The following is a 12,187-nucleotide window of genomic DNA, read 5'->3' on the forward strand; positions in this document are numbered from 1 at the left end:
TTTTTAATTACACCCATTAAAGTACGTGTTTATTGTAGGAACATTAGAAAGTACGGATGACCAAAAGTTTTAAAATCTTGCACATGACAGTAATCATTATTAATATCTGAAATATGTATTTTTACAAAGGGAGTTTTATATAACACAGTATGTATTGATTTATTACTTGGTTTTCTCTTAAAACATGTTAAGTATTTTCTCACGTTAATAAGTATGTATCGGGGCACCTGGGTGGCTCAGTCTGTTTAAGCATCTGACTTTGGCTCAGGTCATGATCTTGCGGTTCATGGGTTCAAGCCCTGCGTTGGGCTCTGTGCTGGAGCCAGCTTCAGATTCTGTGCCTTCCTCTGTCTCTGTCCCTCCCCTGTTCATGCTCTGTCTGTGTCTCTCTCAAGAATAAATAAACATTAAAAAAAAAATTTTTTTTAAGTATGTATCTGCCACATCATTTTATTTTATTTTTATTTTTTTTAGAGTGAGAAAGCATGAATGGGGGTGAGAGGGGCAGAGGGAGGGAGGAAGGGAGGGAGAGAGAGAGAGACACATAGAGAGAGAGAGAGAGAGAGAGAGAGAGAGTCTGAAGCAGGCTCCATGCTCATTGGAGCCCGACCCCATGATCCTGGGGTCCTGGGACCTGAATGGAAATCAAGAATCAGGTGCTCAACTGACTGAGCCACCCAGGCACCCTCTACATTATCATTTTAATTACTACTTGGTTCTTCATTGAAGGATATATACTATTCAATTCATTTCCTAACATACAGATTGCTTCCATTTTTTGCTCATATGAACAACACTCCAGTGAACCCCCTTGAGCATATGTCTTTGCACACTTACCTAATTATTTCCATAGGATGGGTTTTTAGATGTGGAATTTCTAGATCAAAGGCCTTGCCCATTTTTAAGGCCTTTGATACATATGTACAGATTGGCCCCTGGAATGAGTACCCATTTAAACACTCACCTGTGTGTATAAAAACATCATTTTCCTTGTTCCCATTAGCCATCATCATTCTTTGCCAAGGCAACTGGAAGGAAATGGCATCTTATTGTTGATTTATTTACATTTTTGTTACTAACCAGAGAAAACATTTTTGTTTACTGTTCCTTTATATCTCTACTCTGGTGACTTGCCTGTTTAAGCTCTTGTCCTTTATTTCCTATGAAGCTATTCATCTTTTTCTTATTGAAGTGTATTTTATATATTGAAAATATTAATGAATTATCTTCTGTTTCATGCTCTTATGACAACTCTTCATAGTTGTACAAATTCCTAGGTTTATTTTTTTTTAATCTCATGTGACTCTTGAGTTATACTTCCTCCATTCTGATAATTATTTTTTTAATGAAATACAGGAACATTTCTGGAGTCCTGTGAACCTCATCTTGTCCAATTCTACCTGAGGCTGACTGTGTCATCTAAAATGTTCAATTTTACTCCCAGCCATTCTCTTATCTACACTTTTGTAGAGTGTGCCCTCCATCCAGGATATTTCCATGCAGGAGGTGGGGAAGAAGAGTCAAACTAATGTTGACTCTGTACCAAGCACTATACTAAATGCTTTCAAATATGTAAAATGTTAAATAGTACAGAACACCTGGAAGCTTTGCTGCATGTGCTTCCATAGATTTCATGGATATTGGATCTCCTGTCCCAACTATTTGAGATGTGGTTACATGTCTGTCACCATATTGAAAACAATGGGTGATTCAGTGTGTTCCATAATTTAAAGACTTTGCTCTCTCCCATTGTCAATATCTATTTATCTGGGATTATTATGCTGGGCCGGCTTACACTGGGTGTGTATCCTGGCAACCTTAGGTGAGATCCATCTCCAAAAGATATTTAACTCTTACCCCTCTCTCATAGGATTATAACTCCGTTTATCATTATACACATAGTTACGTCTTACGTTGTTAAGAAGAATTTACTGATTATATTTCTTCTATAATTTCCATATAATCTATACATTTTGATTTTAGATATTTCTGTAAAAGTAGTAATTTTATGATTTTTTTAAATAAGGTTTGGAGGTGGAGCAGCAGAATTAAGAATACAAGCTTTAGAGTCAAACAGCCTAGGTTTTGATCCCTGACTCTATCAATTCCTCTCCAATCCTGTCACTTTTGGTGAGTTACTTACACCCCAGATTTCTTGTCAGTAAAGTTACAAGAATAATATCATCCACATAAAGTTATTGTGAGGATTAAATGAGATCATGCATGTAAAGTACTTCTTTGTATAATAGCAGTCAGAGAAAGCTTTTGACTCCTGGTAGTAGGTGAAGTGGTTATTATTTTGAATTATTATTCATTTATTTCTACTTATTATTAGAAAGAGAGAGAGAGCATGTCTTTGTGGGAGGGGCCAAGGGGGGGGGTGGAAACAGAGAATCCCAAGCAGGTTCTGTGCTGTCCACATGGAGCTTGATGCAGGGCTCGATCTCACAACTGTGAGATCATGATCTGAGCCAAAACCAAGAGTTGGATGCTAAACCGACTGAGCCACCCAGACACCCTTGAATTATTTTTTTTAAGTTTATTTATTTATTTTGAGATGGGGGAGGGGCAGGGAGACAGGGAGAGAGAGAACCCTAAGTAGTTCTGTGCTGACAGCTGACATAGGGCTCAATCTCACAAACTGTGAAATCATAACCTGAGCTGAAATCAAGAGTTGGACACTTAATGGACTGAGCCACCCAGGTGTCTCTATTTCAAATTATTTTTAATTATAATTTATCATACCAGTTGTTTAATAGAAAGGTCTTAAAGTTATGATCTCAGGAATATGTTCTGAATAAGTCTTTTGTATACTAAAAGGATGGTAAGGTTTTGCAAAAATGGGGTAATTTTGTTTGGTTGACCTAAATTTCTATTTAGGTGGTAAACTGTACTTTAATCATACATTGGAGCTTTTCTATTACAGTTAGATTATCTCACTTCTTTTTATTGGAGGGAGAACTTAGTCATCTTTACTCTCTGAAAGGGCACAAGCATCCCTGTTAAATTTCAGGAATGAATATTCCATATAGGAAAGTATGCTAGTGGGGTACCCTTAAATGTTTGCCTTTAGACTAAAGGGATTTCTAATATCATTTATTAGATACCATACAGTGATGTACTGATATGAAAACTGTACTAATTTACTGGTATTAGAAATATGAAATATTTCAATTTATGAAATAAGAATTAAAGATAGATTATCACCATATATAATACATAAATAAAATAATGATTGGGACTGTTGGCATGTATCCTAATTATTTTATGCTTCAAAGTAACATTTCCTTTTTCATATATATATATATATATATATATGTTTTATTTATTTTTGAGAGAGAGAGTGACAGACAGAGAGAGAGAGATGGACAGAGGATCCGTAGTCAGCTCCATGCTGACAGGAGAGAGCAAGATGTGGGGCTGAAACTCATAAACTGGGATCATGACCTGAGCCAAAGTCGGATGCTTAACCGACTGAGCCACCTAGGCACCCCTCCTTTTAAGACATATTAACTTGAGGGGGTGCATGTGTATCTCAGTTGGTTAAAAGTCTGACTCTTGATTTCAGCTTAGGTTATGATCTCATGGTTCATGGGATCGAGCCCTGGGTCGGGCTCTAAGCTGGTAGTTTGGAGCCTGCTTGAGATTCTCTCTCTGCCCCTTCCCCCTTAAAGTAAATAAATAAACTTAAAAAAAAAACATATTGATGTAATCTGATGTTTGAAATTAACAAGCCTTTCAGTTTACTGAAGAATCATCTAATGTAACTAGTTTTTGATGGTAAAGACTTACACCTATAATTCACATATTTTTCAATCTCTTGGCTTTGTTCCTATAAATTCTTTGTTCCTGTAGACTCTTGCATTTTACTTCTGCCGGCTTAAGAGTTGGTGATACTTCCCTTTAATTACTATAAATTTCTCAGATCAAAAATAATTAGTATTTTAAAAAATTGTCAAGTATTTCTAAAGCATAATACTAAAATATTATTAAACAAATATACAATAATAGCAAGAATAAACTGTTTTGGGGTGCCTGGGTGGCTCAATTGGTTAAGTGTCCAACTTTGGCTCAGGTCATGATCTCATGGTTTCTGAGTTCAAGCCCCATGTCGGGTTCTGTGCTGACAGCTCGGAGCCTGGAGCCTGCTTTGGATACTGTCTGTATGTCTGTCTGTCTCTGTCTCTCTTTCTCTCTCTGACCCTCCCCTGCTCATGCTCTGTCTCTTTCTCTCAAAAATGAATAAACTTAAAAAAAAAATAAAAATAAAAAAAGAATAAACTTTTTATTCTTCTTATATATTGGTAGGTTTGGTGTACATCCTAATTACATTTTATTAGTGTAATTAAGGAAGCTTAATATTTAATTATCTTATGTTCATTTTATTAACCTAGATTAGTTCATATAGTATGTCTTTCTTTGCATGTACCCCTAAATGGTATAATTAACATAGCTTAATTTTTCATATCTCATGTTTGTTAATTATATGAACCTAGATTAGTCTATCTGGTCTTTCTTTCTTTTTTTTAAGTTTATTTATTTTGAGAGAAAGAGAACATAGGTGTGCTCACATGTGAGCATGTGGGGGAGGGGCAGAGAGAGAGGGAGAGAGAGAATTGCAAACAGGCTGCATATCTTCAGTGCAGAGCCTGAAGTGGAGCTCAATCTCACGAACCATAAGATCATGACCTGAGCGGAAATCAAGAGTTGGACATTCAACTGACCAAGCAACCCAGGCATCCTTCTGGTCTTTCTTTTGCATGTAACCTCTAAGATACTTATTTTTTTTCTTTTCTTTCCCCTTTCACACTATTACGGTTTAATAAGTTTTTTTTTCCTTTGTAAATACTATGTTTTCAATGTTTACTTAAAAAAGAAATCTAAGCAGGGGCGCCTGGGTGGCTCAGTTGGTTAAGTGTCTGACTTCAGCTTAGGTCATGATCTCGTGGTCCATGAGTTCAAGCCCCCCACCGTCAAGCTCTGTGCTGACAGCTCAGAGCCTCGAGGCTGCTTTCGTTCTGTGTTTCCCTCTTTCTCTGCCCCTCCCCAACTCACTCTCTCTCCTTCTCAAAAATAAATAAACATTAAAAAAATGATAGGGCGCCTGGGTGGCGCAGTCGGTTAAGCGTCCGACTTCAGCCAGGTCACGATCTCGCGGTCCGTGAGTTCGAGCCCCGCGTCAGGCTCTGGGCTGATGGCTCAGAGCCTGGAGCCTGTTTCCGATTCTGTGTCTCCCTCTCTCTCTGCCCCTCCTCCGTTCATGCTCTGTCTCGCTCTGTCCCAAAAATAAATAAAAAATGTTGAAAAAAAAATTAAAAAAAAATGAAAAAAATTCTGAGTGAAGCTCTGGCAACCTGGAAACATTTTAATGAAAGTGAAACTATAAAGGTTAAACCTTTTTAATCTTGTGTACCAAGCAGATTTTATTTGAAAAGAAGCTCACCAGTAAAAGAGGGGATTCCACCAACGAACATTTCCTAAGGGTAAGGCCAATGAATAATTTTGATATGTCAAAGAATTGCTGTGGTTTTGAGAAATGTTTCCTGCATTTCCAAGGTGAAGTAAGCTTCTGCTAGAGATTGCTGCCATATGCATTTTTGGCATTAAAAAAATTTTAGTGCCATGTAAGTAAAAAAAATTTTACTTAGCATGTAAACTACATTAGCAAAAAATGAAGCAAAAGTAAAAATTCACCCACATACCTGTCATCTGAGCAATTCACTATATGATTCACATTTGTATGTATAATAAAGGGAGATGCATTGAGGTTTACTGAGGCCCTATGATTTGTCAGTCTTTGAACTAGGTGTGCCATGCATTATAAAAGCCTTGTGACAAGGTGGTATTATCTGTGTTTTTAGAAAATGGAAAAATTGAGACTTAAAGAAGGTAAGTGACTAGCCCTTAGTAACATGGCAGCACATGATATGTGAATGTGGGGCTCCATTTTATAAAATATTTATTTTGTGTTCACAGGCTACATTTATTTGGTCTATTTTTAAGTACAAAGACTGAAATTCCTGTTACTAATCTTTTGGGGGAGATGGCATGTTTTGAGAAGTATCACAGCCAATCTTTACACTGATAAATGGAAAGTACTATATCTGCATTGTGTTTTTATAGTAGTTATGCTGCAGGGGAAAATCCCTTCTTTCTTTCCCAAGTTCATTTAGCTGAGCCAAGAAGCTGATCAAAAGATACTTAAAATTTAAACACGTTTTCTTAACCATTTTTATAAATATATTTCATGCCTTTAAATGATATCTAGTGACATCAGTAAATTCTCTCTTTACCAAAATAATGTTTTTTTACACATTTAGTGGTTGACCACTAAGCCAGAGGCATAAATAGCATTTGCCTCCTCATATAATGAATTTGTATGGAAAACCATTTAAAACTGAGTCTTCAGGGGGCACTGGACAGCTTAGTAGGTTAAGCTTGGCTCACTCAGGTCACGATCTCACAGTTTGTGAGTTTGAGCCCCACATCAGGCTCTGCCCTGACAGGGTGGATCTTGCTTTGGATCCCCTCTCCCTGGCTATCTGCCCCTCCCTCACTTGCACTCTTCCTCTCTCAGAAATAAATAAACCTTGAAGACAAAAAACTGAGTCTTTAGGTGCTTGGCCTTTTAAGGAATGTAGAGGAAAGAGTATTAAATGCCATAAAAATATGTACATTAGTTATCTAAACCTGTTTTTTGGGGAGTTCTTGGAGTGCATTTTCCCCTAGAAGCAGTAGCTAAAATTTAAATGATAAGTTTTCAGATGAGCTCATAATACATGAATAGGTATGTCTCCATGTGTTTTTAAAGCAACAAAGGTCCCCTCCTTTTTTTCCCCCAAACAAAATTTTATGTAGGAACTCTATTTGAATTTCTTGGGAATCTTTTAACCTAAGTTGAGTTAGCTTAAATAAACAAGGAATTTATTATGAGGATCTAGGTTGTTTCATGTATGCCCACAGCAGGAGTGCATGGAAGATCCAGAATGTCCTGTTTCCACCTCTTGCCTCTTTTTCTCTGTATGCCTGCTTCTTTTCCCTGCATAATTACTTTCTTGGTTTCCAGTCCACATGGCAGAAAACAGAGCTGAGGCTAAGTTGAGACAGGTAAGGTGCAAAATTTGAGAAATCACTGGAAAACTCAGTGATTAAAGTAAATAATATGTATATTTTAAATTTTGTATAGCGTTTTATTCAGTTCCACTGATCCATTCTTTAATCACTTTACCTGATAAATCATCTGTTCAGCTTCAGCTTTTGTTAAGCAGATAAAAATGTTAAAGTCTATAAAATCAGCATGCATCTTACTTTCACTTATTTAAATGAGATTTATACAGATTAGAAGGTTATTTAATTGTGGTCTCAGTAAGACCTTTAATACTTTTCAACTTTCAATCAAGTACAATCTATCATACATAGATTGTGCAATATCCCCCTAAAGGTTCATATATTAACTTGTATTTTTTAAGTTTTTATTTAAATTACAGTTAATTAACATATAGTGTAATATTAGTTTCAGGTCTACAATTTAATGATTTAACACTTACATACAACACCTTGTGCTTATCACAAGTGCCCTCCTTAATCCCCATCACCTATTTAATTCATCCCCCTTCCCACCTCCCCTGTGGTAACCATTGATTTGTTCTCTATAGTTAAGAGTCTGTTTCTTGTTTTGCCTCTCTCTCTCTCTCTCTCTCTCTCTCTCTCTCTCTCTCTTTCCCGATGCTGGTTTGTTTTGTTTCTTAAATAATACATATGAATGAAATCATATGGTATTTGTCTTTCTCTGACTGATTTATTTCACTTAGCATAATACTCCCTACCTCCATCCACATGATTGCAAATGGCAAGATTTCATTCTTTTTGTGGCTGAGTAATATTCCTTTGTATACATATACCACATCTTCTCAAAATAAATAATATTTTAATATAACATTTCAAGGTGATAAGCAAAGCATCAAAATTTTAAGTAGAGATAGGATTAGCATAAAAATAGCCAGACATCGTTTCCCGTATTGTTTTCTATTTGTAAGTAAGCAGTCCAATTGATCTGGAGACTGGTGATTCCAATTCTAAATCCCGGGGAAGGGGTCTGGTTGGCTTAGCTTGCTATTAGGTCCAGACTCATAGACCAGTCAGTTAAGGCCTGGTGGTGGGAGGTGCTTGGTTGCCAGCAGAACCTTGTGGGAGGCTGGGCAGGGACAGGTATGCACTCTACAAAAATACCAAGTTCATGCATGTGAGGAGACTGATTGGGGTTGAGTGAGATGGGGAACTTGACACTCAGTCTGTCTCTCTCTACTTAAGATTTCTCCTTAGACACCACTGTTGAACTTATCAAGCACTGAAGGGGAGAGTGGAACCCATTTGAACAGAGAATTCAATGTCAGCCAATCAATGAGTTAGTGCTAGCCATGTATAAGACCCAGGGGCCAAGTACTTGGCATGGTTGTTCAGGATGATATCTGATGAAGGCAAGTAGATGTGATCCCTCAGACAGGAAACCCGAGGGGTTTTGATGTAGGGAGAGGTTGATTGCGTGAACTAGTGATTACTCTTATAGGGTGAGCCAAAGAGTTGGAAGTTCCCTTTTGTTCCTTTGGGGACTCTAGCACCTTTCCAATAACCTTCAAACCACAGCCAGAGCAATCTTTTTAAAATGCAAATTTCATCATTCAAGTCTCTCACTTTAAAACCTTCTGTGGACTCCCACTGATTTTAGGACAGAGACCAATATTCTCATTCCCTCTCTCTCTCTCTCTCTTTTTAAGTAATCTCTGTGGCCAATGTGGGGCTCAAACTCATGACCCCAGGATCAAGAGTTGCATGCTCCCCCTACTGAGCCAGCCAGGAGCCCTGAGACCAGTATTCTTAATACTGCTTGTGTGGTCTGCACTCTGGCCTCTAACAGGCCCTGCTTCTTTCTGCTTTTAGGACCTTTGCACAGGCTGTTGACTCTGCCCAGGGCACCTCCCAACCACCCTTCTTCCCACCCCTCCCCAGGTAATAATTATCTTTGAGAGATCAACTTGGATGCTCCATCCTCAGGGAAGTCCCTTCCCTAATTACACAGGATGAGCCAAGTTCTCTGCTGTGTTAATAATCATAAGTAACAATAAAACAACAACAATAATAATAACAGCTAACTGTCATGGGACAGATAGTTTCTGAGACTTGTTTAATCCTCACAACAACACAATGAGGTAGGTGTTACTATTTTTACATGAGGAAACTGCTTAGAGCCCATGGCATGTATCACAATTAAGGTTAAAGAATGAATTAAACAGTCCCTGGCAGTGGCCAGGATGGGGCTGAAGGACAGCCTTTTGTTTAAAAAGGAAGGGCTAGGAGTTGGTCTTGAGGCTATGTTTGTGAAGCAGAGCTCGCTGTGGCCTGGGGGCAATGTGCTTACTTAGGATGTCTTTGAGAAGAGATCAGTGATGATTATGAAGGCTAAAACACTCTCAAGCCGCTTCTTGCTGTCCACCATGTCCACTGTTAGCCCTATGAGAGGAAGAACTCCTACATTAGCTGTTGTATCCTAGGAACTCAGCTCTTGGTCTTACATAAACTAGTTCCTCAGTAAGTATTTTATGTATCATTCAAAAAAATCTCCAAAACTTTGTTTTTATTTATTTATTTATTTTTTTCAACGTTTATTTATTTTGGGGACAGAGAGAGACAGAGCATGAACGGGGGAGGGGCAGAGAGAGAGGGAGACACAGAATCGGAAACAGGCTCCAGGCTCTGAGCCATCAGCCCAGAGCCTGACGCGGGGCTCGAACTCACGGACCGCGAGATCGTGACCTGGCTGAAGTCGGACGCTTAACCGACTGCGCCACCCAGGCGCCCCCAAAATCTCCAAAACTTTGGAAGTGTTTTTGAGCAAGCTGCATTTGAATTGTATCCTAAAGATACAGCACTGATAGTGGGACTTGTTCCCCAGGGAGTTAATTTGATCTTGGGCTAAATGGTGGATGCCCAGGACTTGAGGGGACACATGTGTGGACCTTGCTTAGGGAACAGGTGAGCCGAGGGACCAGATCTCAGACCTCAGGAGTGCTGGTCTCTAAAGTGAGGCAAGGCTGAAAGGAGCATTCTGTCCCGAGTAGAAGTAGACAGATCAGAGTCTCATGCTCTTTACACAGGTGGTTACAAAGACTAGTTTGTGGAAGGGGATGTTTTACCTTTATAGTTTGGGGATCATGCATGTGGGAGATGAGGCTGGGATGAGTACATTCTAGAACTCATAGAATAATCTGGTTCTGTGGTGCCAGTGGGCTCAGAAAGCTGCAAATGGTCACTACTGAAAGAGACCCTGAATGTGATTACTCTCAATTCACAGAAAAAGAGCTACCTCACATGCTTCCTGTGCCAAATAGCACTACCCTCAGGGCTTATGTGATTGTATACCTCACGGGGTGTGAGCAGCTCTGAGAGCTAGATGCCTGGAGAGCAACTCAACTTTCTTCCTGTAGTTTTGCTCCTGGGACCCTGCCAGGGTGGTCCAGCCATGAATCTATTTCTAGATTCTGAAGAAGGGAACGGCAGGAGACTGGCCTGGATCTCTTTGGCCTTGTGGAAAGAAGTGAGCACCTTCACTTAGGAAGAAATCCATATCCCTCCCTGCTACAGGAAAAATACAAGGAAGTGGGAGGAGGAAGGTCTGGCTAAGTGAAGTAGACACTTCATTTAAGGGAATCTTAAAATATGAAGTATACCTAATAAAATGTAAAAACAAATGTTACTTATACAAAACCAAGATTATAACCAAGGATACAAATTATATAAAAGTATATATAGTGAAGAGTAAATAACATATAGTAAAAATAGTAAATAATAGATAACAATAAACCTTTTCAAAGGCGATCCTTTGACTCATTTTAATTCACCTTTAAAAAGGTGTCCATTTCACTAAACTTTGTAGAGTATAGCATGTTCTATTTAGATAATTTCTGAGGAGAGCCAATTTAGTGAGTTGGTCTCCAAATAGCAAGGGACTTTAATTTATCTTGTGACTTTTAATAGTGTTTGGAATCTGAAAAATATCGAGTTAAATGTGTCCTTTAATTTTGGATTCTTTTAACTTTTAGGATTCTTGTTCTCCATGTGTCTAATTATTGGGAGCATTTACAAGACTGTCAGAAAGATAAGGTTCCCCCCCCTTCTCTGTGATAATAAATGTTCTTTTGCCATTGTAAAGCTGAAGTGTCCATCTCTGTTAGTGTTTGCATTAGCCTGTAAGAGCCTGAAGTTTATAACCTAGATTCTGGAGAGAAACTAGCAGTGATAGGTTGCTAGGAAAATCTCTCAGCTAATTAAACAACGTGCCTTGAATTATTCTGAGCCTCTGTCCTGCTCAGTAATCCTGGATCAGTTGAAAATGAGGCTAATTTTTAGGTTTGTCAAAACATAAATTAGAAATAAATGAAAGTCTAGACATCCTATTTTCAATAATTAAAGAAAACCAGAAATAAAAAAATGTAATTGTATGAAAATGTTCAAAACAATTTGATGTTCAGGAACAATGGAATACTTAAAGAAATTATGATATATCAAAATACTGTATTTTAGTTAGGTTAGAAATCATAGCTCCCTCTTTTATACAAATCAGTAGAAATAGGTACAGTTTAATATTTTTACCCTGTTACCACTTTTCAAAATAAAAATGGGACAGAAGGGAGCCTGTTTAAGATTATCCAGATTGGAATTAATTTTGCGACTTGAATATATTAGAAAATGGGAATTAGATCCTCTAATGAGGACCAGGCCCCAGACTATTCAAATAATTTACTTTTCTGTTTGGAGTTATATGAGTGAGAAGAAAGTCTGAGAGGAGGTTCACGATGTGGTGGGGGCAGGGGGGGTGATTAAATGAGTATATAGCCAAGGAGCTGTTTTAAGCCTGACAACTTCATTCTATTTTATATTTCCAGTTGTGCTAATCCTAAATCTGCTGTAAGAATCTGTTTTCCATTTCCTACTAATTTTCACCCTCTCTAGATGTTATTTTTTGAGCAGTTTTCAGAAATCTGCTCCTTGATAGAAAATTATCTTTCTGTAGATACTTAGCCAAGACATACTTGGTTTTAACTTAATTTCACTAATATTCATGTTTGGAAGAAAAGTAAAATTGCTGTAAAGGACAAGTCAACTAGTATTTGTGGTGTAGACCTTTGTAGCT

At 38.0% G+C, this 12,187-nt stretch overlaps 1 protein-coding gene across 14 annotated transcripts in view; it reads left to right on the plus strand.

Annotated features, from left to right (window-relative positions):
- Positions 1-12,187, plus strand: part of KLHL32 (kelch like family member 32) — a 247,118-nt gene that overhangs the window by 34,897 nt on the left and 200,034 nt on the right. For 10 of the 14 annotated variants that reach the window (XM_047859204.1, XM_047859196.1, XM_047859205.1 and 7 more), the window contains 2 exons: positions 2,027-2,130; positions 5,421-5,483. The exons of 1 other annotated variant lie outside the window; for it this stretch is intronic. The gene's annotated coding sequence lies outside the window, so the exon portion shown is untranslated. Of the gene's footprint in view, positions 1-2,026; positions 2,131-5,417; positions 5,484-8,965; positions 9,007-12,187 lie in introns of those variants that run through there. 3 more of the 14 variants (XM_047859200.1, XM_047859199.1, XM_047859203.1) reach the window with 3 other exon arrangements.

Source organism: Prionailurus viverrinus, chromosome B2, assembly GCF_022837055.1.
Source record: "Prionailurus viverrinus isolate Anna chromosome B2, UM_Priviv_1.0, whole genome shotgun sequence".
In the NCBI taxonomy this organism is placed as follows: domain Eukaryota; kingdom Metazoa; phylum Chordata; class Mammalia; order Carnivora; family Felidae; genus Prionailurus; species Prionailurus viverrinus.